Source organism: Phyllobates terribilis, unplaced genomic scaffold (assembly GCF_046119375.1).
Source record: "Phyllobates terribilis strain yellow unplaced genomic scaffold, ASM4611937v1 Scaffold_500__1_contigs__length_1315687, whole genome shotgun sequence".
NCBI classification, from domain to species: Eukaryota; Metazoa; Chordata; class Amphibia; order Anura; family Dendrobatidae; genus Phyllobates; species Phyllobates terribilis.
In genome coordinates this window covers 1,056,010-1,082,807 of record NW_027363260.1, presented here as the reverse complement: position 1 = coordinate 1,082,807, position 26,798 = coordinate 1,056,010, and the positions used below count along the sequence as shown (strand labels likewise).

Below are 26,798 nucleotides of genomic sequence, written 5' to 3'. Positions count from 1 at the left end.
ATGCCTGCTGGTCTGTTTGGGAAGTGTCGGTGAAAGCATTTCATACAGACTTACAGAGCGGATCGTGGTATTTGGAGTTTCTGAGATAAGTGTATTTGGAGTGTTTTTTCCCTTCCTCGCTTTATCATTTATCTCCTTTCCCGTTGGTGTTCCCTCTGTTGTAGTTGTGTAGTTTTTGTATGCAAGGTGGTTTTGGTTTTTCCCTTGTACTGTCTCGTTCGTCTAAGTACTGTGTGTGGGCATATTATTACTTGTCCTCTTTTGTTGTGATCGGGGTCCTTCTCAGGACTAGATTACTTAGGTGCAGGGATCCTCAGGAGGTAGGGGTTACGCTGGCGGCCTGGACCTCTGTACCTTTAACAGTACCTCCAGGTTGAGGGATTAGTCAGGGCCCCAGCTTAGGGTCAGCTTAGGCCCCCTACCTCCAGTATACAGAGACAGCGTGACATTTTCACCGACCCACTTAGTTTTTCTCCAGCTACCATGGATCCAGTAGCCGGTCTAGCTCGGCAGTTGCAGAGTTTGTCCATGGAGCTGGCGGACGTTAGGTCCAAGGTTTTGCATCCTCAGGAGCAAGCCGGACCAGAACCTAAAGTAGCTCTCCCTGACAGGTTCACTGGGGGGCGGGACAAGTTTTTTGTTTTCCGGGAGGCATGCAAATTGTACTTTCCGCTGCGGCCTCGGTCATCGGGGAGTGAAGAACAAAGGGTGGGAATTGTCATCTCGCTCCTACAAGGGGACCCACAATCTTGGGCGTTCTCTCTTCCCCCGGGCTCCCCGGCTCTCCAGTCAGTGGATAGGTTTTTTGCTGCTCTGGGACTCGTATATGATGACCCAGATCGGATCTCCCTTGCTGAGTCTAAGTTACGTAGGATCCAGCAGGGAGATCGTCCGGCGGAGGAATTCTGTTCGGAGTTCCGTAGGTGGGCCACGGACACCCAATGGAATGACCCGGCTCTTAGGAGCCAGTTTTGTCAAGGTTTATCCGACAAATTACAGGATGTGTTGGCACAGTATGACTCTCCCGCGTCACTGGAAGCCGCTATGGCCCTGGCTATTCGCGTTGACAGACGGCTTCGGGAGAGGTGCGGGATAACTCGACCCCCTGTGATGACTCCACCTCCTACAAGGTCCCCTCATATGGTGGTTCCCCTGGTCAGTCCAGAGGAGCCTATGCAATTAGGAGGGACATCATTTCGGGGGAGGGGACCGGTGGTGCGCCATAAGACAGGAAGGTGTTTCTTCTGCGGGAGAAAGGGACATTTTATTGGGGGGTGTCCATCCCGTCCCTTGCAGAGTGAAGAGTCGTCGGAAAACTGTTGATCCCAGGTTGTGTGGTGGACGGCAATCTGGGAGTAGGTATTTCGTCCCTAGGTTCGTCTCAGTTTCTCGTACCGGCGGAGGTGGTGGTGGGTACGAGAACTGAGAGGATATCTGTTCTTCTGGATAGTGGGGCCGGGGCTAATCTGGTTGATGCTCGGTTTGCCCGGGTTCAAGGTATGCGATTGAGTGAGTTGGCTAAACCCATCCCCATATTCTCGATCGATGCCAGGCCTCTCGGTCAGGGAAGTTTTTTGCAAGCTGTGCATGACGTAAAACTTCAAGTGGGGGCGATACATAAAGAAATGTTGTCTTGCTACGTGTTGGAGGGTCTTCCCACTCCTATAGTGTTGGGCCTTCCTTGGTTAACTAAGCATAACCCGGTTATTAATTGGCAAACCAGAGAGATAAGCCAATGGAGTAAATTCTGTAATAAAAACTGCATGAACACGGTCATCGGTGCGGTTACTCCTTGGGTCTTACCTCCATTTCTGGCGGACTTTGAGGATGTATTCTCGGAGAAAGGGTGTCAGGAACTACCTCCTCATCGCGAGTATGACTGTTCTGTAAAACTGCTCCCTGAGGCCAAGTTACCTAAAGCTAGGTTGTATAACCTTTCTGGTCCTGAGAGGCAGGCCATGAAGGATTATATTTCAGAAAGTCTGGCTAAGGGGCATATTAGACCTTCATCTTCACCGGTGGCTGCGGGGTTCTTCTTTGTTAAGAAGAAAGATGGAGGCCTACGCCCTTGCCTGGATTTCCGTGAACTTAATCGGATTACGGTCCGAGATCCGTATCCACTCCCACTTATTCCCGATCTCTTTAATCAGATCGTGGGCGCCAAATGGTTCTCTAAGTTGGATCTCAGGGGGGCGTACAATCTGATTAGGATGAAGGAGGGGGATGAGTGGAAGACGGCGTTTAACACTCCGGAGGGGCATTATGAGAACCTTGTCATGCCATTCGGTCTGACTAATGCCCCGGCGGTGTTCCAACACTTTGTTAATGACATTTTTCGCCGCCTGGTGGGACAGTTTGTTGTCATATATCTGGATGATATCTTAATTTACTCGCCGGATCTGGTGTCTCATCAGGAGCACGTTAGGCAGGTGTTACAGATCTTGCGGGATAATAAACTGTATGCCAAATGGGAAAAGTCTGTGTTCGCCGTACAGGAACTCCAGTTTTTAGGCTTCCTGGTTTCAGCGTCCGGTTTTCGTATGGACCCTGGGAAAGTGCGGGCAGTTCTTGAGTGGGATCGGCCAGAGAATCTTAAGGCACTACAACGTTTCCTGGGGTTTGCTAATTATTACCGGAAGTTCATTCGTAATTTCTCGTCCATGGTTAAGCCTCTCACAGACATGACTAAAAAGGGGACGGATTTTTCTAGGTGGTCTGACAAGGCTTGTCAAGCATTCTCCTGCTTGAAAAAATGTTTTGCCTCGGCACCCATACTCATTCAACCTGATGCGTCACAGCCATTCATTGTAGAGGTAGACGCTTCCGAGGTAGGGGTGGGAGCAGTATTGTCACAAGGTTCATCCCCTGGTAAGTGGCATCCGTGCGCCTTTTTCTCTAAAAAATTGTCGTCCGCTGAGAGGAATTACGATGTCGGCAATAGGGAACTCTTGGCCATTAAGTTAGCTTTTGAGGAGTGGCGCCATTTTTTGGAGGGGGCAGTCCATCCGGTCACCGTCATCACCGATTACAAGAACCTGCTATATCTGGAGTCCGCGAAACGTCTGAATCCCAGACAAGCTAGGTGGTCATTGTTTTTTACCAGGTTTAATTTTGTCGTTACATATCGTCCTGGGTCAAAAAATGTAAAGGCGGATGCCTTATCTCGTAGTTTCCCTGGGGCCGGGAATACGGACGACCCGATTCCTATCCTTCAGGAGGGGGTGGTGGTTTCGGCAGTTTGCTCTGAGCTGGAGGAGGAGGTATTGGAGGCTCAGGGGGACGCCCCTGTTGGACCTCCGGGGAGACTGTTTGTTCCAGATCAGTTGCGACAAAAGGTGATCGAGGCACACCATAACTCAGTTTTGGCAGGACACCCGGGGAGTAAAGCAACTGTGGATCTCCTCTCGCGTCGGTTTTGGTGGCCTAACTTACATAAGGAGGTGGTAACTTTTGTCGCGTCCTGTGGGGTTTGTGCGCGCTCTAAGACCTCACATACCCGTCCGTCTGGGGCCCTCTTACCTTTGAAGATCCCGGAGCGTCCTTGGACTCATCTGTCTATGGACTTTATTACGGACCTCCCTCCGTCTTCGGGTAAAACGGTCATACTCGTTGTAGTGGACAGGTTCAGCAAGATGGCACATTTTATCGCTCTTCCGGCTCTCCCTAATGCTAAAACTCTTGCGCAGGTGTTCATTGGGGAGATTGTGAGGCTTCACGGGGTACCCTCCGATGTGGTGTCTGATCGGGGGTCTCAGTTTGTGTCCAAGTTCTGGAAGGCGTTTTGTGCACGGCGGGGGATGCATTTGTCATTCTCATCGGCTTTTCACCCTCAGACCAATGGTCAGACGGAACGTATGAACCAGAGCTTGGAGACATATCTCCGGTGTTTTGTGTCAGAGAACCAGGAGGACTGGGCTTCTTTCTTACCTCTGGCAGAGTTTGCTCTTAATAATAGGCGGAGCGAGTCCACTGGTAAGTCCCCGTTTTTTGGGGCATATGGTTTTCACCCCCAGTTTTGTACTTTCAGTAGGGGGGGCTCTTCGGGGGTTCCTGAGGAGGAACGATTTTCCTCATCACTCGCTTCAGTATGGAGAGGGGTGCTGAAGAATCTGAATACTATGGGGAACCGATACATACGTATGGCTGATAGGAGGAGAGTGTCTAGTCCGGACCTAAGTGTGAACGATCGGGTATGGTTGTCTACCAGGAATATTAAACTTAAGGTTCCCTCCTGGAAACTGGGTCCCAGGTTCATCGGGCCGTACAGAATCAGTTCTATTATTAATCCAGTGGCATTCCGTCTTGACCTCCCCCCTACGTTTAAAATTCATAACGTGTTCCACAGATCGTTGCTTAAGAGGTATGTGGCGCCGGTGGTACCGTCACCTTTACCTCCCCCTCCAGTGGTGGTCAATGGTAACTTGGAGTTCCAGGTATCAAGGGTCATCGATTCACGTTTTAATCGCCGGTCCCTTCAGTACCTGGTTCATTGGAAAGGGTATGGTCCTGAGGAGAGGATGTGGGTTCCTGCGTCGGATATTAACGCAGACCGATTAGTTCGGGCCTTCCACACGACTCACCCGGATAAACCTGGCCCTGAGGGTCCGGAGGCCCCTCGTAGAAGGGGGGGTACTGTCACGGGTGTGTCGCCACGAAGATCGTCACGATTACACAGCCTGACTTCTCGCAGCTGACTTTTTGGTGCTTTGTGTTTTCGGCAGTGAGGGAGTTAATTCTCTCTCTCTCTGTGCTTGACGAGGTCCAGCCTCGCCCAGCTGCAATCAATGCTGCTGTAGTGAGTCTCCTTCAAATGCCTGCTGGTCTGTTTGGGAAGTGTCGGTGAAAGCATTTCATACAGACTTACAGAGCGGATCGTGGTATTTGGAGTTTCTGAGATAAGTGTATTTGGAGTGTTTTTTCCCTTCCTCGCTTTATCATTTATCTCCTTTCCCGTTGGTGTTCCCTCTGTTGTAGTTGTGTAGTTTTTGTATGCAAGGTGGTTTTGGTTTTTCCCTTGTACTGTCTTGTTCGTCTAAGTACTGTGTGTGGGCATATTATTACTTGTCCTCTTTTGTTGTGATCGGGGTCCTTCTCAGGACTAGATTACTTAGGTGCAGGGATCCTCAGGAGGTAGGGGTTACGCTGGCGGCCTGGACCTCTGTACCTTTAACAGTACCTCCAGGTTGAGGGATTAGTCAGGGCCCCAGCTTAGGGTCAGCTTAGGCCCCCTACCTCCAGTATACAGAGACAGCGTGACACAGGCTGTGCTGAAGCTAATATGCTTAGGTGAAAAAACACACAATGCTGAAGAGTTATGGACCGCTCTGAAAGAGCAGGCAGATCTGTGGCTCAAACCGCTGAACCTACAGCCAGGCATGGTCGTGTGTGACAATGGCCGGAACCTGGTGGCGGCTCTGAGGCGAGGCAAGCTCACACACGTACCATGCCTGGCCCATGTGCTTAACCTTGTGGTTCAGTGGTTACTCAAATCCTACCCGGAGCAGCCGGATCTGCTTGTTAAAGTATGCCGCCTATGTGCCCATTTTAGAAAGTCAGCTACAGCTTCCGCCGCCCTTGCAGTGTTTCAGCAGCGTTTGCAGCTTCTGGCTTACAGACTGTTGTGTGATGTCCCCACACGTTGGAACTCTACATTGCAGATGTTGGGAAGGATTTGTGAGCAGAAGAGGGCAGTTGTTGAGTACCAGCATCAAAAAGGCTATCGGTATTCAGTTCAGACTCCACACATAAGACCTCAGTAGTGGACGTGGATGTCAGACATATGTACCATCCTCCAAAACTTTGAGGACTCCACCAAGATGGTGAGCGGCAATGACGCCATAATTAGCGTCACCATCCCGCTTCTCTGTCTTCTGAAACGCTGTCTGCTCACAATCAAAGATGATGCATTGCAGGCGGAGCACGATAAGATGGAGCAATTAACCATACAGGGTGATTACACACAGCCAAGCCTCATCTCATCCCAACGTGGATTGGGTGACAATGAGGAAGAGGAGGAGGAGAAGGGACAGGAACTAGTTTCATGCACTATAGACGGTGCTATCTGCACAGCTGTCATACCGTCTGTTCAGCGTGGATGGCCAGAGGACAGAGAGGAGGAGGAGGAGAGCATGGTCAGTCATCCTCTTGGTGAGGACACGGAAGTCTTGCCTGTTAGTAGTTTGGCACGCATGGCTGAGTTTATGTTATGCTGCCTTTCCCATGACCCTCGCATTCTCAAAATTTTAGGTCATTACTGGTTGGTGACACTTCTAGACCCACTCTACAAGGAGAACTTTATATCTCTTATTCCTGAGGCGGACAGGTGTACAAAAATGAGGCAGTACCAGAAGGCCCTTGTTGCAGAACTATTAAAAAAATTCCCATCTGAAAACGCTGGAGGCAGAGGGCACACTTCGTTCGACAACCAAGGAGTACAGGCGAGAGAGACACAACTTCAATCCAGCAGAGGCAGGGGAACACTGTCAAAGTTCTGGGAGAGTTTTCTCAGACCCTCCCATCGCACAGGCTCTGACTCACAAGGAGTGCAAAGTTTGGGAAGATGCTGAGGGAGTACCTTGCCGTACCGTACCAACGTCCTCCGTGATTCCTCTGTGCCTTATAAATATTGGGTATCCAAGCTAGATATGTGGAATGAACTGGCTCTCTATGCCTTGGATGTCCTGCCCTGCCCTGCCGCCAGCGTGTATTCCCATGCACCTTTTCACACCCAAACATGGGTATACGCTTCCTGATTTTGGCTATTTGCTCCTGTCCTCCTCCTTCTCCTCATCCTCCACCACCATATCACCAGGGTGACCGTGGTCCATGATGCAACACCCACATAATTTTTTTAAAGGGTGTTTGACTCGCCCCTGGGCCGTGGGGCACTCGGAGCCGGGCAATAGGGAGACGGTGGGGGTAGTAGTGGCGACTCGGTTCCGTGGCTCAGGGTGGTCAGACCAGTGGTAGTCCTTTAGCAGTCCTAAGTGATGTCCGACTACGCCACCCGTGGATTGCGGTTATTATGAACCGCCGCTGCAAGGCAGACCGCTGGGGCTGATGATGTATGCAGCTGAGGTAGTGTGACTCCCCACGGGAAGAGTGCAGCCCCAGGGCAGTGTAGTGGATGGTGGGGGTGATGGTGCAGAGAGTCCCAGTGCCGTTAGTGCTGGAGGAGCGAAAGAGTACACAGACAACGTACTGCAGTCCAATGTCTTTTACTCACAGTTCATGTACTCCGGGTCACTTCTGTCAGCAATGACCGCCCGAGCCGTGCTGCGTCCACCAGGTGAGGGGCTCGGTAAACCCCAGGCAGTTCAGGAGCATGGTGTAACATACCTGGCGGCGTCCTTGCATGGTGGTCCATCTCCCACTGTGCAAGAGGGCGCACTTGATCTCCTGTCCAGAATGTCTCTCTGGCTTCCCTCCATGCTGTCTGTTTGTGTCTGTTTCTGCTGCTTAAGGGCGGCGCCCGATCACTTCCTGCCTTTTGTACCTGCTGTGGGTCACACCCCTTGTGCGTCCTCAGCCTATTGCTGTCTGTCACTTGGTATATAGCTCAGCAGCTCCCTTCTATCCCTGCCTGAGCATAGTGTTTCCTTCAGTGTGTGCTTGCACTCTGAAGGTGCCAGGTCCCGTCTCTTGTCTCCTGCTTTTTGTATCAGTTCCCGTGTCTGAACTGTGTCCTGTATGTCTCCTGCTTTGCGGTATCAGCTCCCGTGTCTGAACTGAGTCCTGTATGTCTCCTGCTTTGCGGTATCAGCTCCCGTGTCTGAACTGAGTCCTGTATGTCTCCTGCTTTTCGGTATTAGTTCCCGTGTCTGTACTGAGTCCTTTCTGTGTTCTCTTGTCTGTCCTGTCTGAACACGCTCCTAGCCTGTTCCTCCCGCCTTCTAGGGGCCGATTACCTAGACCCACTCCTGTATCTTGTCTGTCCTGTCTGAACACGCTCCTTGCCTGTTCGTCCTGCCTCTCTGGGGGCAGTATTCCCAGACCCGCTCCTGTATCCCGCTGCAGTGTCGGTCTCCTCCGTACACTCAGTTCCAGTCTGAACTCTCTCCTATCCTTTACCTGTTTTGCCTCTATGTCCGTTCCCTTCCTTTTTCTGCAGAGTCTGAACTCGTACCTAACTCCTGCCAGTTGTCTCTGTACTCCCGTTTGTGAGTTTGTGGTCCACTCGCTACTTCACTGCAAGTACCCTGTGGGTGTCTGGCTCTGTCTTTCCCTTCCTGTCTGTTCCGTGTGAACAGAGCCCTGTCCTCCCTGCTCAGCCTTGTCTGCACTCTAGCCGTGCTTGCCTGTAACCCTCTGCCTGTATTGTTCCTGAGTCCCGGTGTGTACTGGGTCCTATCCCGCCTGTGTTCCTACCTGCTAGTGCCTCCCTGTCTGCACTCTAGCTGTGCTTGCCTTTACCCCCCTGCCTGCATACCCGCCTGCCTGCATACCAGTCGTGCCTGCCTATACCCACCAGTCTGTGTGCCAGCCTACCAGCCTGTTCCTGTATTCCCCTGTGTGGGTCAACAGCCGTGTCCGGGGTCTGTCCTGGAGTAGCACCTGGTCCCTCTGCTCGGTTCCTCCTTGGTGCACTGGCGTCGTATGCCGTCGTGCGACCCTGCTCGGATCGGGTGAATACTTAGTCACGCCCCTCCAGGCATTCACTCTCCGGCACGGTCCAGTGGAATCACTACCAATCACACGCACACGCCGCTTAGCCCGGGCGTGTGCATAACAGCATGCTCAGGCCATGGTTCCCGTTGAGCCCCACGGCCTTCGCTCTTTGAGAAGTTTTTCCAGCGAATACATGCATTAAAATAAAATAAATAAATTTTTTTCCCCCTTTAGCTGAGTTCCAGGCGAATTACGCACCCGTCCAGATGGATCTATCTGCTCTCGTTCCTGCGGATCCGCCACGTTACTATGGGGATCCAAGACAGTGTCGTGCATTTGTGGAGCAATGCATGCTACACTTTAAGGCCTACCCTCTCTATTTTCCTTCCGATTGGGCTAAAGTGGCCTTTATGATTGACTACCTAGCGGGTGATGCCTTGAAATGGGTCACCCCCCTATGGGAAGCATGGGATCCTGTCATCCTTGGCCTGCAGGCCTTCCTGGTGGCCTTTCGTATGGTCTTCGAGGACCCTAACTCTGAAGCCCCTGCTGAAGCTTCACTTCCCAATATCCCGGAGCAGCCCCGACGGGTAATGTGTGTGGGTAGCGCAATAGTCCTCCAGCCCAATGAGACTACTGCCCACCCAGAATCCTCACAGGGTGACTACGCTTTCCGGAATACTTCTCTCCACCTCAAGAGGCAGTCCAGACGTGCTAGACTTAGAGGCAAGCCGTCACGCCAGGGTCTGTCCTCCCTGAGACCTCCTGACCCCAACCTTGAAGTCCCTACTGAAGCTTCATCTCCCTGTATCCCGGAGAAACCCCAATGGGTAATGTGCGTGGGTAGTGCACCAGTTCTCCTGGCCGAAGAGACTTCTGCCCATCCAGACTCCACACAGGAGAACTTCCTGCACCCGGCATCAGATGCTTCTTTCTCTTTAACCGGTGTGCATGTCCAAGGATGCTCCAAAGCTGTGGTTACCTCAGAGTCTGTGCACCTCTACTACCTGGCGGAGGATCCCCTGTTGCCTCCTGAACCCTCCGGGATACCACTCGATGACAAATGGAGAGAGACTTCTCTACACCCGGTACTCAATACTTTGTCCGCTTCGTCCTGTGAGCCTGACAATGGGTACCCCAAAGTGGTAGTTACCTCCGAGTCTCTACACCCCTCCGACCAGGCGGAGGATCTCCAGTTGTCTCCTGAACCCTTCGGGGTGCTACCTGGTAGCGAAAGGACAGAGACTCTCCTATACTCTGTACCTGATACCTCGCTCGCTTCGTCCAGTGAGTCCAACCTAGTGTACTCCGAAGCAGAGGTTACTCCTGAGTCTCTACACCCCTCCGACCAGGCGGAGGACCTCCAGTTGTGTTCAGAATCCTTCGGGGTGCCACCTGGTGGTGAATGGACAGAGACTTTCCTATATCCTGGATCTGATGCCTCGCTTGCTTCGTCCAGTGAGTCCGACCTAGTGTACTCTGAAGCAGAGGTTACCCGTGAGTCTCTACACCCCCCTGACCAGGCGGAGGACCGCCAGCTGTCTCCAGAACCCTTCGGGGTGCCACCTGGTGGTGAATGGACAGAGACTTTCCTATACTCGGTACCCGATACCTCGCCTGCTTCCTCCAGTGAGTCCGACCTAGTGTACTCTGAAGCAGTTGTTTTCTCTGAGCCTCTGCACTCTTCTGACCCGGCGGAGGACCTCCAGTTGTTTCCTGAATCCTCTGGGATACCACCAGATAACAAAGAGACAGTGACTTTTCCTCATTATGTACCTGATAACCCGTCTATTTCTTCCTGTGAGCTTGACAAGATGTACCTCGAAGCAGAGATTACCCTTAAGTCTCTGTCCCCCTCCAACCCAGTGAACGACTGGTCCTCGAATTCCCTGCGGAAGATTCTGGCAGGCCTGAAGAAGAGGGGGCGTAAGGGGGGAGGTACTGTAACATACCTGGCGGCGTCCTTGCATGGTGGTCCATCTCCCACTGTGCAAGAGGGCGCACTTGATCTCCTGTCCAGAATGTCTCTCTGGCTTCCCTCCATGCTGTCTGTTTGTGTCTGTTTCTGCTGCTTAAGGGCGGCGCCCGATCACTTCCTGCCTTTTGTACCTGCTGTGGGTCACACCCCTTGTGCGTCCTCAGCCTATTGCTGTCTGTCACTTGGTATATAGCTCAGCAGCTCCCTTCTATCCCTGCCTGAGCATAGTGTTTCCTTCAGTGTGTGCTTGCACTCTGAAGGTGCCAGGTCCCGTCTCTTGTCTCCTGCTTTTTGTATCAGTTCCCGTGTCTGAACTGTGTCCTGTATGTCTCCTGCTTTGCGGTATCAGCTCCCGTGTCTGAACTGAGTCCTGTATGTCTCCTGCTTTGCGGTATCAGCTCCCGTGTCTGAACTGAGTCCTGTATGTCTCCTGCTTTTCGGTATTAGTTCCCGTGTCTGTACTGAGTCCTTTCTGTGCTCTCTTGTCTGTCCTGTCTGAACACGCTCCTAGCCTGTTCCTCCCGCCTTCTAGGGGCCGATTACCTAGACCCGCTCCTGTATCTTGTCTGTCCTGTCTGAACACGCTCCTTGCCTGTTCGTCCTGCCTCTCTGGGGGCAGTATTCCCAGACCCGCTCCTGTATCCCGCTGCAGTGTCGGTCTCCTCCGTACACTCAGTTCCAGTCTGAACTCTCTCCTATCCTTTACCTGTTTTGCCTCTATGTCCGTTCCCTTCCTTTTTCTGCAGAGTCTGAACTCGTACCTAACTCCTGCCAGTTGTCTCTGTACTCCCGTTTGTGAGTTTGTGGTCCACTCGCTACTTCACTGCAAGTACCCTGTGGGTGTCTGGCTCTGTCTTTCCCTTCCTGTCTGTTCCGTGTGAACAGAGCCCTGTCCTCCCTGCTCAGCCTTGTCTGCACTCTAGCCGTGCTTGCCTGTAACCCTCTGCCTGTATTGTTCCTGAGTCCCGGTGTGTACTGGGTCCTATCCCGCCTGTGTTCCTACCTGCTAGTGCCTCCCTGTCTGCACTCTAGCTGTGCTTGCCTTTACCCCCCTGCCTGCATACCCGCCTGCCTGCATACCAGTCGTGCCTGCCTATACCCACCAGTCTGTGTGCCAGCCTACCAGCCTGTTCCTGTATTCCCCTGTGTGGGTCAACAGCCGTGTCCGGGGTCTGTCCTGGAGTAGCACCTGGTCCCTCTGCTCGGTTCCTCCTTGGTGCACTGGCGTCGTATGCCGTCGTGCGACCCTGCTCGGATCGGGTGAATACTTAGTCACGCCCCTCCAGGCATTCACTCTCCGGCACGGTCCAGTGGAATCACTACCAATCACACGCACACGCCGCTTAGCCCGGGCGTGTGCATAACACATGGCACAGGACCCCTTCAATCCTTTCTCTGGCCTGCCTCACCAGTGACCCACTTTTTTCCAGCTGCCGCGGGTAAACGTGTTTCCCGTTCCCCGCTGTCCTATATGGTGCCTTCCTAGCAGGTTTCATGAGGTGTCGCACCAATAAATGATCACGACCTCCGGTCTTTGGCTGAGGGCTGTTTCTCCTCCACCAACTTGGGATCCGGTATCCTTAATCTGCCTGACCCTTCACCCTGTATTCTCGTGGGTTCTTAGGGTCCCTTCTGCCGTCTTGTTCCTGAGCCCTTCTGTTTCTCTCTTTCTCTTTCTCTTCTGTTCCTTTCTGTTCTTGTTCCTTTCTGTTCCTGGCCTTCACCCTAGGCCTGCCTCGTGGAGCTGGGCCCAGACTGAGCCACAGCTCCCTGTCGGCCCTCTCTGGCTGAACTCCTTCTCTTACTCCACTCACTGAACTTCTCTTCTTCTCTTCTCTCTGTGCTGGCTGGGCCTCAGAGGCTAGGACCGCCTACGGAGAAGAGCCCCTTGCAGAGGCCTCCACTCCGTCACTTCTTCTCTCTGACTGAACATTGTTCTAAGATGGTGCCCACCTTTTATACCTCCCTCTAGAACATGAGCCCAGGTGACCAGCAACCAATGGGCTCCTATCTACGCTCAGGAACCAACCACTATCTGCTCCTACATCACTGGGTATTCCTACCCCCTCCCCACTCCAGCCAGGGACATGGTCTGTTGTGCCTGCATTTCTGTCTAATGGGAGCACCGTTGAGCTGTCCCTCGGAAATGGGGTGAGTGTGCTAACTGAACCCTGGTCCATACTCCATCCTTACCCGGGAGTGGAATATCACACCTCTGGCAGAGGTGCAATACCCCTGTAGCGGCCGAGCCCTCGGGGTGCTACATTTTTATGATGCCCGTAAAAAAAATTTTTTTATACAGTATGTTCATGTATACCCCCCAGGAGTAAATGTTTGTCAGCCCATACACTTAGTGCATGGCATTACAAGTATAGGAGGCCCGCTCCTTTGTAATGGTAAAATTTTTTTATGATGCGCTCCTCCACGTCTCTTCCAAGGGCCATTGAAGTGCTTCCAAATTTTTGGCAGCCCTTGCAGTCACTGCATAGTCCAACACTATGGGAGACTCTCTCCTTTCTAATGGGAATTTGTCATTACTGTGGCCTGGTCTATGTGTCTTTAAATTCTTAGTGGGTTTTTTCCTAAACTTGGTCAGCCGTTGGACTCACTGCATACCCTATAACTGTATAGCAGACCATCTCCTTTCTAATGGGAACATGTCGTACCTTGTTACTGTGGCCCTGCTCTGTGTGTCCTTAAATTCTTAGTGGGGTTTTTCCTAAAATCTGTCAGCCGTTGGACTCACTGCATACCCTATAACAGTATAGCCGACCCTATCATTTCTAATGGGAATTTGTCGTTACTGTGGCCCTGCTCTTTATGTCTTTAAATTCTTAGTGGGTTTTTTCCTAAAATTGGTCAGCTGTTGGACTCACTGCATACCCTATAACTGTATAGCAGACCCTGTCCTTTCAAATGGGAGCATGTCGTACCTTGTTACTGTAGCCCTGCTCTTTGTGTCTTTAAATTGTTAGTGTTTTTTTTCAAAAATTTTGGCCACCCTTGCAGTCACAGCATGGGCATAAACACTATAGAAGACCCGCTCCTTTATAATGGGAACATTTTTTTTACTGAGACCCTCCTCTATGTCTCTTCAAAGGGGTATTAGGTTGCGTCCAAATTTTTGACAACCCTTGCAGTCACTGGATGCGCAATAACAGTATAGGAGACCCACTTGTTAATAATGGGAACAACAAAGCATAGCCCTCTGATGGCTCTCTAACAATAGCTAGGGCCGACTGCTGGCCTTTTAAGAAAAGTAAGGGCCGTCTGATGTCCCTATAAAAATAGGCTTTATGACTTTCAGAGTCCCTCCATCATAAATAAAACAGGATGTGTCTGATGACACCACATTGCCAGATGAGGTTGTAAAATTTAAAATGACATTTCCCGGTGAATGCATTTGTCATAAAAAATAACATAAAAAAACATAACAATAGGATCTTTCTTTAGTATAAAAAACAGCATCACCAATTTAACCTCAATGTAATCACATTGTTCAGCTCATGCACCTCCTCCTCCATCTCCGAAATGACCACATCAGTCACAAGCTGACAGCACTGCAGCACTGCCTTGGCCAAACAGCAACAGGCTGTGCTGAAGATAACATGCTTAATGCTTAATTGACAAACCGCCCAGCGCTGCATAGTTGTTGAAAGCTGTAACACAGCAGCTTGATCTGTGGCTCTCACCGCTGAACATACAGCCAGGCATGGTCGTGTGTTACAATGGGCGGAACCTGGTGACGGAGAAATGACAACCGGGGTAGATAAGGTTTCCGTCTATGCCAGTCCTTTCACAGAGCTAAAGAATATGGCTGTGGTGAAATACAACTCCCACTGAGAAGCTGTTTCAGATTGAAAAACATTGTGCCCACCAGAGGATTTGTTTCTGAGAGCTAACCTTTCTCACCCGCTCAAGAGCCCCATAGCAGCTGCAAAGTTAGCGCTATCATGAACTCTCCTGAGGTAGAAGCCAAGGCACACCAGAGAATTCTCTGGTGGGACTGTCCAACCCTGCCGAGAAGCAGTCCTGGCTAAGAAAAGTGTGTGGGAAGATTCCAGGACACTATTTTTACTGAGGAGGAAACACATGCAAACATGGGGAGAACATACAAATTTCTTGCAGATGTTGTCCTTTCTGGGATTTGAACCCAGGATCCCAGTGCTGCAAGACTTCAGTGCTAACCACTGATCCAATGTGCTGCCGTTCACCCTCTAATATCTAACAGGCTGGAGAAACTTGAACCTACTGCCACTCTATCATCAGCTCCTTTGTGAGAAAATGTATTTGGGCAGCCACTCAGTCTACCAAATAAAATTCCAGAGAAGGAAATTGAGGATGGCTTCGCTACTGGTACTGGGGGCAGTGTTAATACCATAGTGTTGTACCATAGTTTGCTGGAAATATTCCAGGCTGGTAGGAGGCAAGAAAATTCCCACAGAAAAGTACCAGCAGTAATGTTCAGGCCACATTTCAAGTGCAAGCAGCTTTAGAGGACTTCCTGGGAGAAATGACACGCAGGGTAGATACGGTTTCCCTCTATGCCAGTCCTTTCACTGAGCTAAATACAACTCTTATCAAAAAAAGTTGTGAACTGGCTCCGTACCGTCCCTGGCCACATTCACCAGTCCACGTGTTTGTGGTTAGGCAGTCCTTCTTAGTAAGTGCACTGGGTAGGGCATGGGTAATGTTGTGGGACCCGAGCTTGTGGAAGACGAAGGCGATGCCGGGAAAAATGCTGGCAGCTGGGGACCCAGTATGGACACCCGGCCGCAGCCTGCATGAGGTTGTGAAAAGCTTCCACCTCCACAAGCTTAAAAGGCCATATTTCAAGTGCAAAGAGCTACCCAGAAATCTGTCAGTTTAGTGTTGCGGCCTGTGGGTGGGTGGGTGGCTGGCTGCATACTTGCAATTGCATTCCAAGTAACAGAAAACTAAGCAGATGATGGCCTCTATCTTCATCATGGCCTCACCTCGGCACTATGAACTCTCCTGAAGGAGAAGCCAGGGCCCGCCGGAGGAGTCTCCGGTTCTCTGGTGGGCCCGTCCAACCCTGCCGAAAAGCAGCCCTGGCTAAGAAAAGTGTGGGGGAAGGTTCCTGGACACTCTATGGCTGCTTTTTTAATGCGGATCGGCCATGCTTATGCATGTTATTTCTCAAAACGCATTACGGATCAGGCCATTTTCCAACTCTGTATTAAAGAAATTAAATGCGCAAAGAAAGATGTGTGTGTGTCAAAGCACCATTGACAAGTGCGAGTTGATGTTGGATGGGCTGCCATTGCTTCTACAACAAGCTCAATTACAGGATTTTCTGGGAGAAATGACACGCAGGGTAGATACGGTTTCCCTCTATGCCAGTCCTTTCACCGAGCTAAATACAACTCTTAGCAAAAAAAGTTGTGGACTGGCTCCGTACCGTCCCTGGCCACATTCACCTGTCCACGTGTTTGTGGTTAGGCGGTCCTTCCCAGTAAGTGCACTGGGGAGTGCACGGGTAATGTTATGGGACCCGTGCTTGTGGAAGGCGGAGGCGATACCGGGAAATATAGTGGCGGCTGGGGACCGAGTATGGACACCCGGCCGCCGCCGGCATGAGGTTATGAAAAGCTTCCGCCTCCACGAGCCTAAAAGGCCACATTTCAAGTGCAAGCAGCTGTCAAAAATTTGGCAGTATAGTATTGCAGCCTGTGGGTGGGTGGCTGCCGGCATTCTTGTGCTTGCATTCCAAGGAATGGGGTAGGGACAACTGAACACTGCAGTGGGACAAGGACGTGGACGGTGATTGTTGCAAGTCTGCAACGACAGGTGCATGGCGGGAGGCATCTTCGCATGTGCCAAGGATCACTTATGATGGGCACACATTTAGGCAGTGAACTGGGAGTCAGAGATGTTTCCAGAGGTCTTCCCCTTGCTGTTCCCATGTCTTTTCAGCAGTGTATGCATGTGTCTGATGATGTGTCACACACCACATGGCCAGATAAGGTTGTAAAATGTTAAAACGACATTTCCTGGTGAATGCATTTGTCTAGGTTGAAAGCAATGCAAAAGTGCAAAAACGTGTCAAAAATGCTACGTGTGAACATAGCCCAAGGTGTGTAGGAGTATTTTTGTTTTTGTTTATTTATTTTGCCTTATATACAAGTCATCACCCTGGAAAGGATGTTCCTTACGCCGTAAAAGTGGCGTAATACTCTGACGACGTTGTTGACAGCAGTGATCTGGGAGTCAGAGATGCTTCCAGGGGTCTTCCCCATGCTGTTCCCATGTTATTTGAGCACAGTTCCCATCGATTTGGGCAATTTTTAGGCCCTCTGCAGACCGCCGTGGGGAGCCACCTGAAAAATGCTCAAGTTTCCCCTAGACTTATATTGGACTCATTGCTCGGGTTGAGCACCCGAGTATTTCAATTTGCTCGACACGAGCAACGAGTACTCGAGCATTTTAGTGCTCGCTCATCACTAATGACAACCAAAAACATCCAAATAATCCTGATCAAAAAGTTCACATACCCTGGTGATTTTGGCCTGATAACATGCACAGAATTTGACACAAATGGGTTTGAATGGCTACTAAAGGTAACATCCTCACCTATGACCTGTTTGCTTGTAATCAGTGTGTGTGCATAAAGCTGAGTGAGTTTCTGGGATCCAGCCACTGACGTTTCTGGATTTTGAGATGGAGAAAGCAAAAGAATTATCAACGGATCTACGGGAAAAGGTAGTTGAACTGTATAACACAGGAAAGGGAGGCAAAAAGAGTATAACACAGGAAAGGGATACAAAAAGATATCCCAGGAATTGATAATGCCAGTCTGCAGTGTTCAAACTGTGATTAACAAATGGAAAATCAGATGCTCTGTAAAAACCAAACCACAGTCAGGTAGACCAACAATAATTTCAGCCACAATTGCCAAGAAAATTGTTTGGGATGCAAAGAAAACCCAACAAAAAACATCAGCTGAGAACACACTTAGGGGTGTACTCACTTTTGTTGCCAGCGGTTTAGACATTAATGGCTGTGTGTTGAGTTATTTTGCAGGCACACCAAATTTACAGTTAAACAAGCTGTACACTGACTACTGTACATTGTATCAAAGTGTCGCATCTTCAGTGTTGTCCCATCAAAAATATATATATATGTATTCCGGCCCATTTTTGGAGTTTTGTGTGAAATTATGTCCAATTTGCCTTTTTTTTCTCAGTTTTTTTGTGTTGTTCCAATAAAGACAAAGGAAATAAACATGCGTGTAATAAAACGTGTAATTTTCTGAAACAATTTCAAGGGTGCCAGCACTTTCCGCCATGACTGTATATGCAGGTAGAGTCCTTAACCCCTTTACAACCCAAAGTGGTTTGCACGTTAATGAGAAGGCCAATTTTTACAATTCTGACCGCTGTCACTTTATGAGGTAATTACTCTGGAACGCTTCAACGGATCCCCCTGGTTCTGAGAATATTTTTTCATGACATATTGTACTTTATGATTGTGGTAAAATTTCTTCGATATCACTTGTGTTTATTTGTGAAAAAAACAGATATTTGGCAAAAATTTTGAAAATTTTGCAATTTTCAAAATTTGAATTTTTATGCCCCTAAATTGGAGAGATATGTCACACAAAAAAAGTTAATAAATAACATTTCCCATATGTCTACTTTACATCAGCACAATTTTGGAACCCAAATTTATTTTTATTAGGGAGCTATAAGGGTTAAAATTGACCAGTGATTTCTCATTTTTCCAACAAAATTTACAAAACCATTTTATTAGGGACCGCATCACATTTGAAGTCACTTTGAGGGGTCTTTATGACTGAAAATACCCAAAAGTGACACCATTCTTAAAACTGCACCCCTCAGTGAATCAGGTCATCATGGCAACATCCGGGAAGCCGCGGCACACATTGCTGGACGCCGGCAGGAGAGGTGACTATCCCAATCACCTCCCCTTGCCCCCGCAATGCTGTGAACGACTTCGATCACAGCATTGCGGGGGTTAATGTGCGGGACCTCTCCCAGCACATAGCACCGGGTGTCAGCTGTGACAATCAGTTGACACCCGGCGGCGATCACGCCCGCACAGCCTGTGTGCGCGATCGCAAAGATGTACTAATACGTATCAGGCTCTTAAGTCCCAGGGCGCAGATACGTATCAGTACGTCTTGGGCTTTAAAGAAGCTAAAATTATGTGAAAATGGGAAAAGTCACAAAACTTTGCAACTTTTCAAGAGCTTTATGCCAGTTTTCTGGCAAAAACACTGGTGAATCGTGTTCATAATCTCTAATCCTTTCAGCTCCCTTTAATTAGACTACTTTCAACAAACTAATTATAAGTATTGGGTCTGTTTTTTTTTTAATGCTTTTAAAATAATTGTAAATATTTTCAATCCCCTTTTGTTATAAGGATTTCCCAAAAATTAGCTAATCATAGGTTGTCCTGCATTCGTGACAGTGATTGACTGCGCGGTCACTTGGAAGTTTACATTGGCATCACTACAGGGCCGGTAAAGAAGGACTGTCAGGGACCCCCAGAGTGTGGTAAAATGCGCCAACTAATTCATAATTCATTTAATTCTCACACAATATACTAAGTTAGTGTAAGTCTACAAAAAAGCAACAAAACTTGGTGCTAAAAAAATTGAGCATAACTTTTTGAAAAATGAGCCAGGTTATGCCAAATCTTACATATTTTGTGACTTTGTGATCAGTTATCAACACAAATATTTTACTCAAATTACCAGATCGATGGATAAGAATTGGGACTTTTCCCTAAATCTCTCCAAAACATCACCGCTTATAGAAGACCACCCTCATATCCAGATCAGATTTTCTGTGAGAGATACCCAGATTCACAATATAGTATGCATACTGGCCATCTATGAGAAGTCCACCCCAATGGAAGTCCAGTTATTAAAGAGGATTTTACTGTTTATATAAGGGGCAGACAATGACAGTGAAGGGCCCTTAATCAGGACTTCTGATCTGGGCCCCCCACCCTCCATCAGGCACCACCTACATATACATTTCCATGTATATTTATATTAGGCACACATATAAAATTTGCACATGCTAATACTCTATACACATTTTAACGTATGCATATACATAGTGCACACAAACATAAAATACGGACATACACATAAGATGCACATACACAGTATAGAGTCCCGGTAGTCCTCATAGTTTTAAGCATGGACCCTGGCAAATTGTAGATGGACTTTTATTGTTCATGGGCTTTAAGGGAGAGAGGCTTCCTTTGTGGAGGACACTCATGAATGCCATTCATTTGCAGTGTACACCGTGTCGTGTCATGGAAAACACTCGCCCTGGTTTGGCTTTCTACTTCTTCAGCTAATAGCAATGAATTTGCCTGTCGATTTTCTTCTCATCAGAAGATGCTTTTGTTTAGATGTTAACTTCCATCTGACTGATAAGAAAAGCTTTGCTGATCTTCTTGTAGACTTCACATTTTTTGTAAAGAAATTATTTTCTTTCTCAGAAATGTCTTGTGACATTTCTCTTCTATGTGGTGCCACTTACCCTTCTCATCAGAGGACGCTTTTGTTTAGGTGTTAACTTCCATAGTCGGCCTGGACGTCTCTGTAAGATGGTTGCAGTTCCATCTTTGTTATAGTTTTGCATCACTTTTGCTACAGTATTCTGACTGATAAGTAAAGTTTTGCTGATCTTCTTGTAGACTTCACATTTATTGCAAAGAAATTATTTTCTTTCTCAGGTTTTGTGACATTTCCCTTCTATGTGGTGCCATTGCTGATAGCATGAAATGGGAAGGAGTTTTCTTTATTAAGTAACTTCCTTTTACAGACACCTGTCTGCTGGACATCTGTTTAATGAATAATTACACTTACCTGTGGTTCAGTTCTTGTTAATTAGAATTTTGTTGTCTAAACTTAGCTTTTCTCTTAAGACTGTTACTGGGATGTTCTCATTTTTGAAACATGATCTTGAATGAGTTTGTTAAGAAAATTACTTTTTTGGGGTCTTCAAAATACCAAATCTTGTTTGCATTCAATGGCTCAAATTTGCGAGAGTATTTTGTAGTATGGTATCCCATATAAAATGATGATTCTGAAAGGAAACTACAGGTTTGCTGACAAATCTATTTGGGTGTACTGATTTATGCCAAACACTGTATATATATATATATATATATATATATATATATATATATATATATATATATTTTTATATATATATATATATATATATAAACCTTATAAGTTTGGTATCACAGTAATCGTACTACTGACTCTGAATCATTTTGTCAGTTTGTTTTTCCAACACAATACACACTGTAAAATGAAGGAACCCAAACCTGGCATTTTTTCTCATTTTTCAACACATTATATGATAAAATGAATGGTGTTGTTCAAAACTACAACACTAAGCGTCAGCACACTGTGATTCGCTGATCTGTAAGATGTGTTCTTTGTGCTGTGAAAATACACAGCTGTGATATCTCACCAAATATTCATAGTGGGAACTTAAAATTATGTTTTTCTGCCATGATTAAGGATGGTTTGGATGTATGAAACATGTTGACTTTTTATTTCTATCTTTGTGGAATTAAGGCTGCATGAACCAGTCACCAACCATTATCTGTATATGTACAAATATTAAGTGCTACTGAGTGCTGTAGGAAAAACTTAGAATAGTGAGGTGATTTGATAGTCCTGCCACAAATAATCTGTTTCTACTGCACACTTAAAATCTCTGATAGTGGGAATGAACATGATTGCCTGCAGTAGTGCACTCCTGAGAGCTGGTGCAGCGGAGAAAATATCTTGGACATGAGAGTGGAAGGTCCTGATTATGGAGGATGTTAATCTTAGCTCATTGGAGTGTAGATATGGTAGAGATGCAGGACTGTGCAGCAGTGTGGAGAGGTTTGTGGATGAGTGTAATGACTGGTACAGGGTGGAGGCACCAGTGTAACTGCTGGACAGAAATATGAGACTGACTGCTGCATTAAGGATAATGAGAAATACATTTAGTGAGAAGAAGAGCAATTAGTGAGTTACAAGTATTTGTGAATTCAAGACAAAAAGGAATCAGAGCAACAGTAACAGATTTTACTTTTTTTTAATTAATAATGGGATGAATAAAATCGTGAACATTATCAATAGACTAAATCAAAGTCAGGAAGATAGCCGAGGTCAGATACCAGGTGATCAGTAAATGACAAGTCAGACGAGCAGTATGAATACCGTGGAGCCTGATGACAGAGGCGTTACTGAAACTTGTCCAGGTTGACCAGTCAGAAGGCCACAGGTAGATGGTGAAGGTCCTTCTATACAGCTCCAGCAGTGATGGTGGATCTGCTGGACTTCAGGGCGCTGGATGCTTAGGTGTCCCGTCTTTTAGATGGTTTTAGGGCAACAGTGACAGCATGCAAATGCGCGAGCAGCCCTGGATAATCCACGCCGGCAGGATGATAAGATCCGGCGGAAGATGGAACCTATGAGAAGAGAAATAAATATAATGTAAGTGATGGGACTCCATATTACATGATAATGCTGTGCAGTCACTGTGGCCGGACGGCAGAGGAATATTATCATACAGAGGTCAGGGGTCATTGTCAGCAATCATACATGTGACAATCCCATCACTGACAGATTACATCTACTCCACATGAATTATTCTCACTGACATCACACAACATGGAGCTGATTCTCACACTTACCTCGTCTGTTTTTCCCATTTTTTCCATTTTCTGAGTTTTGTTGCTCCATACTCAGATTTATTGCCGATTTTCTTTCTTCATGAGATGGAAATTCTGATGAAAAATTAAAAAAAAAAATCAGTAACAATATATTCTTATAGGATCTGCTTTGTCATAATATGGATAACATAAGAGACCTATAGTATTGTATAAAAACCATGTGGGAATATTTGAGCCTTGAAGTCAACATTCACATTGCTGGTGCTGTAGACATGTACATACCTGGCAAAGGGGACGAGGGTGGCAAGATGGTAACAGCATCGTCTGTATTACATACAGGAACAGATACTTTCTGCCTGTTTGAAGAAGAAAAACATGTAAATCTCAAGTAAACTCCATATAAAAGGGGTTGTCTCACTAGAAGAACACCGACTATAAGGACTAGTAGGACATATGACTGTCATAGTGGGGAAGGTCTTCTGCTCAAGACTACTTTTTATAGAGAGCTGAGAGGAAAACAACTACCAAGAATGGCCGGCATTTCATACTACATCTCTCCTACAGTGAGGGCAGCACTAAAAGTGCATGACCGGCCACAATTATGGGCTGTTATCTCCAACAATTCCGAAAGCTGAAAGCACAATGACCCATAACCATGGGGCGGTGGATGCTGCATTTGATATTATGGTATTTATGTCCTATATTTGATGTTGTGCACATATATCAGCCTGGAGCTCCCAGTAATGACCCCATAATCTACTCACATTTCTGAGATGTTTGTGTTGGATTCTGGTGTACACTCTGGAGGGGCCTTGGGATCCTCGTTGTTCACCATCCCGTTAGTGGTGGTAGAGTGCTAAATGTGGATAACAATAAGTTATTAAATATATATACTTTTTCATTTTGCAGATCCTTTTTTGTACATATTTTGGATTTATCGATCACATACTTACTTTAGAAAGCCTCTCAGAAGATGATGATGCAAATATTCGGAAGATAAAGTTCTCATCGTCCTCACTTGTGCCCTCCTTATCCTCTGAGACCAGATGGTTGTTTTCATCAGAGTGATCTACAAGACATAGGTAAGGAAGGATTGTTAGAGGGTGTCAGTATAACACAGTCGCTATATCTCACTAGGTTACTAGATGATACAACGTAATATACAGAATACATGAAAAAAAACTCCTGTACAAAATTAGGGAAATAGGGATACAGTACGAACCCATGGTCAACATAGCTGAGATCCATGAAACATGGATAACATAGTAGACCAGAAAAACCATGTGGAAATATTTGAGCCTTGAAGTCAACATTCACATTGTTGGTGCTGTAGACATGTACATACCTGGCAATGGGGACGAGGGTGGCAAGATGGTAACAGCATCGTCTGTATTACATACAGGAACAGATTCTTTCTGCCTGTTTGAAGAAGAAAAACATGTAAATCGTAAGTAAACACAGTATAAAATGGGTTGTCTCACTATAAGAACACTGACTATAAGGCCTAATAGGACATATGACTGTCATAGTGGGGAAGGTTTTCTGCTCCAAACTACATTCCATGGATCAGAACACAACTACCAAGAATGTCTGGCAAGTAATACTACAGCTCTCCTACAGAGTAGGCAGTGCTAAAAATGCATGACATGCCACAATTATGGGCTGTTATCTTCTGCATTTTCTGAAGCCAAAAGTACAATGACCGTTAACCATGAAGCGGTGAATGCTGCATTTGATATTCTGTTATTTATGTCCTATATTTGGTGTTGTGTACATAGATCAGCCTGGAACTCCCAGTAATGGCCCTTTCTAATCTACTCACATTTCTGAGATGTTTGTGTTGGTTTCTTGTGTATACTCTGGAGGGGCATTGGGATCCTCATTGTTCACCATCCTGGTAGCGATGGTACAGAGCTAAATACGGATAAAAATAAGATATAAAATATTTTTTTTATGTACTTTTAGAGTTTTTTTAATTTTTTTTTACATATTTTGGATTTATTAATCACATACTTACTTTACAAAGCTTTTCAGAAGATGATGTAAAATTTTGGAAGTCAAGGCTCTCATTGTTCTCACTTGTGCCTTCCTCATCCTTTGAGACCAGATGTTTGTTTATATCAGAATGATCTACAAGAAATAGGTAATGAAGTATTATTAGAGGTTGTCAGTATAACACAGTCACTATTTATCACTAATATTAATGGGAACAGATGATCACATATTAGGGAAGATGAGACAAACAGTCGCTTAGTCTAGATGACGTCTCCTTCTACTTACTTATAAATAAGCTGGTGTCTGCGTCTGAAACAAGCTGAGGAACATACTCCAGCTCCTGGCTCAGAATGTTGTCAAAGTCCAAGTCACTCAGGAATGGATGAACCTTGATCTCAAATGCTCCTCCTAGAAAAAGAAAAACAAAAGTGATGCGGACATGGTCAGGGTTGGCTCCATATCTGAACAGTTTATCGTAATCTGAACTAATGACAAAACTGAGCCGACATGAAGGAAATAAACTGAAAGTCTTAGTGTGGAGAACTAGAAATACAGTAGATGAGCTGATAGAGAAATGCTGATCTTCATGGACATGAGCGATATGTCCTTGGTCTAATAAGGGAATATTAATACTAGTATATCTGTTACCTGTCCCAAGTCTACGCACAGGATTTCTTCTGAGCAGCTCAGTGATGAGATTCTGAGCATCCAGGGGTGGAGCGCGATCACAATTCCAAATTAGTTCTCCTGTTACATAGAAAATTACAGAAAATAAAACCTCTTTACTGGACTGTAACATAAAGCAAAGGAAATAACTAAACAAATGTAACCAATCAACGCAATGATCGGATTATTCTACTCACCAATGACAACCCTTTTATAAAGCTCAGTGAGGGAATCAGCATCAAATGGTACACATCCCAGCAGGAATTTATACAGGATGATCCCCAATGACCACCAGTCAACAGGTCTTCCATAACCTTCTTTCAGGATGATCTCTGGGGCTATGTAACATGGGGTGCCACAGAACTGGAAACCAACAGAACATAGAGATGAGAATCGATGAAACAATTATTATGACAAGATATCATCGTTAAAACACAATGCAGAAGATAAAATATTAGTGGAAAAGTTCTCTAGAAAGGAAGAACGTAGAGAAGAGACAATAGTGTGATGAGATTTGCAAATAACAAGCTAAGTTCTTATAGGTGATGCTGACCTCACGGTCCTGGAACTCTCTGGAGATGTCCACTGCTAATTCCTTGTAGGTGTTGGTTTTCGGTATCATTAGACCAAGTTTTGAAATCCCAAAATCGGTAACTTTAATATGTCCAGTAGATGTAATCAGGAGGCTGCAAAAGAGAAGATGATTTTAGCCTCACAGACTGAATGATAATAAATGACAACTTTCCCCACTTTATTATACTACGGGGGCACTTACTTTTCCGGCTTCAGGTCTCTGTGCACCACACCGTAACTATGCAGGTATTCCACGGCAAGTACCGCCTCTGCAAAGTACAAGCGGGCCATGGGGACAGAGAAAGGACCCCTGGTGCTTAGAAGGGTCCCACAGTCTCCACCTATAGAAGAAAGGAAATATGACCGGTGAGGGGTTTATACAGAAGATAACCAGGATATACCACGAGCAGATAACCATGATTTATAATGAGCAGTGAGCGGAAACATACTGGGGAGATCACACAGATAGTGGCGTACATAGAAATCACAAGACCCCATATCAAAAGTTGTAATTGCCCCCCACCCTAAAAAATAAAAAAGAAATATATTTATATCCCTGTTGAAGCAGCTTGGTGTTCTCACCAGCAATACAACTTTTATGGCCATTTTAGAGTATGATGCTCCCAAAAATGCCCACACCCACACTCAATGAGTATGGTATCTCCACAGTGAATCCTCCTAAGGAGGGCACCACTTAGAAGGAGGCCAGCCACAACCCCCTACTCGGTGTGATGGCACCCACAGCAACCCTCCCACTCAGGATAATGGTTCCCACAGTCCCTCACACAATATAATGGTCCGCATATCTCCCCACTCAGTATGATGTCCCCACACAGAATGGGGGCCTCCATACAGAGTGAGGACCCCCACAGCACCCCACTTAATATGATGACCTCCACTCAGCATTCACAGTCCCCCCATATCTAGTCATACGGCCCCCTTTCAGTATTTTGGCCCCTACTAGCCACCTACTCAGTATTTTTGCCCCCACCAGCCCCACCTCCTTGAAGAAGCAAATACCGCTGAAATTGTGATGACAGGTGGAGGGATGCTGCCCACTGCCGAGCGTCGACAGACCCCCTCCGACTGATGAGCCACATAGCGCCCCTGCACCAAGATCAATGAATTTACGAGCATCTTGGTAATAGATAACCTATAGTAAATGCTCTGTGGGGATGTAACCAACAATGTCCTAATGATATGAGCAGTGATAAGATGAAAGCAGACATGGGCTGAATATAATACAATAGATGTGTCTTACCTCCTACATACTCCATGACCATACACAGGTGAG

At 46.9% G+C, this 26,798-nt stretch overlaps 1 protein-coding gene across 1 annotated transcript in view; it reads right to left on the bottom strand.

Moving 5' to 3' along the window:
• The window catches only part of LOC141230947 (uncharacterized), a 577,913-nt gene that overhangs the window by 74,981 nt on the left and 476,134 nt on the right, over positions 1 to 26,798 (bottom strand). The gene's annotated exons all lie outside the window — the stretch shown is intronic.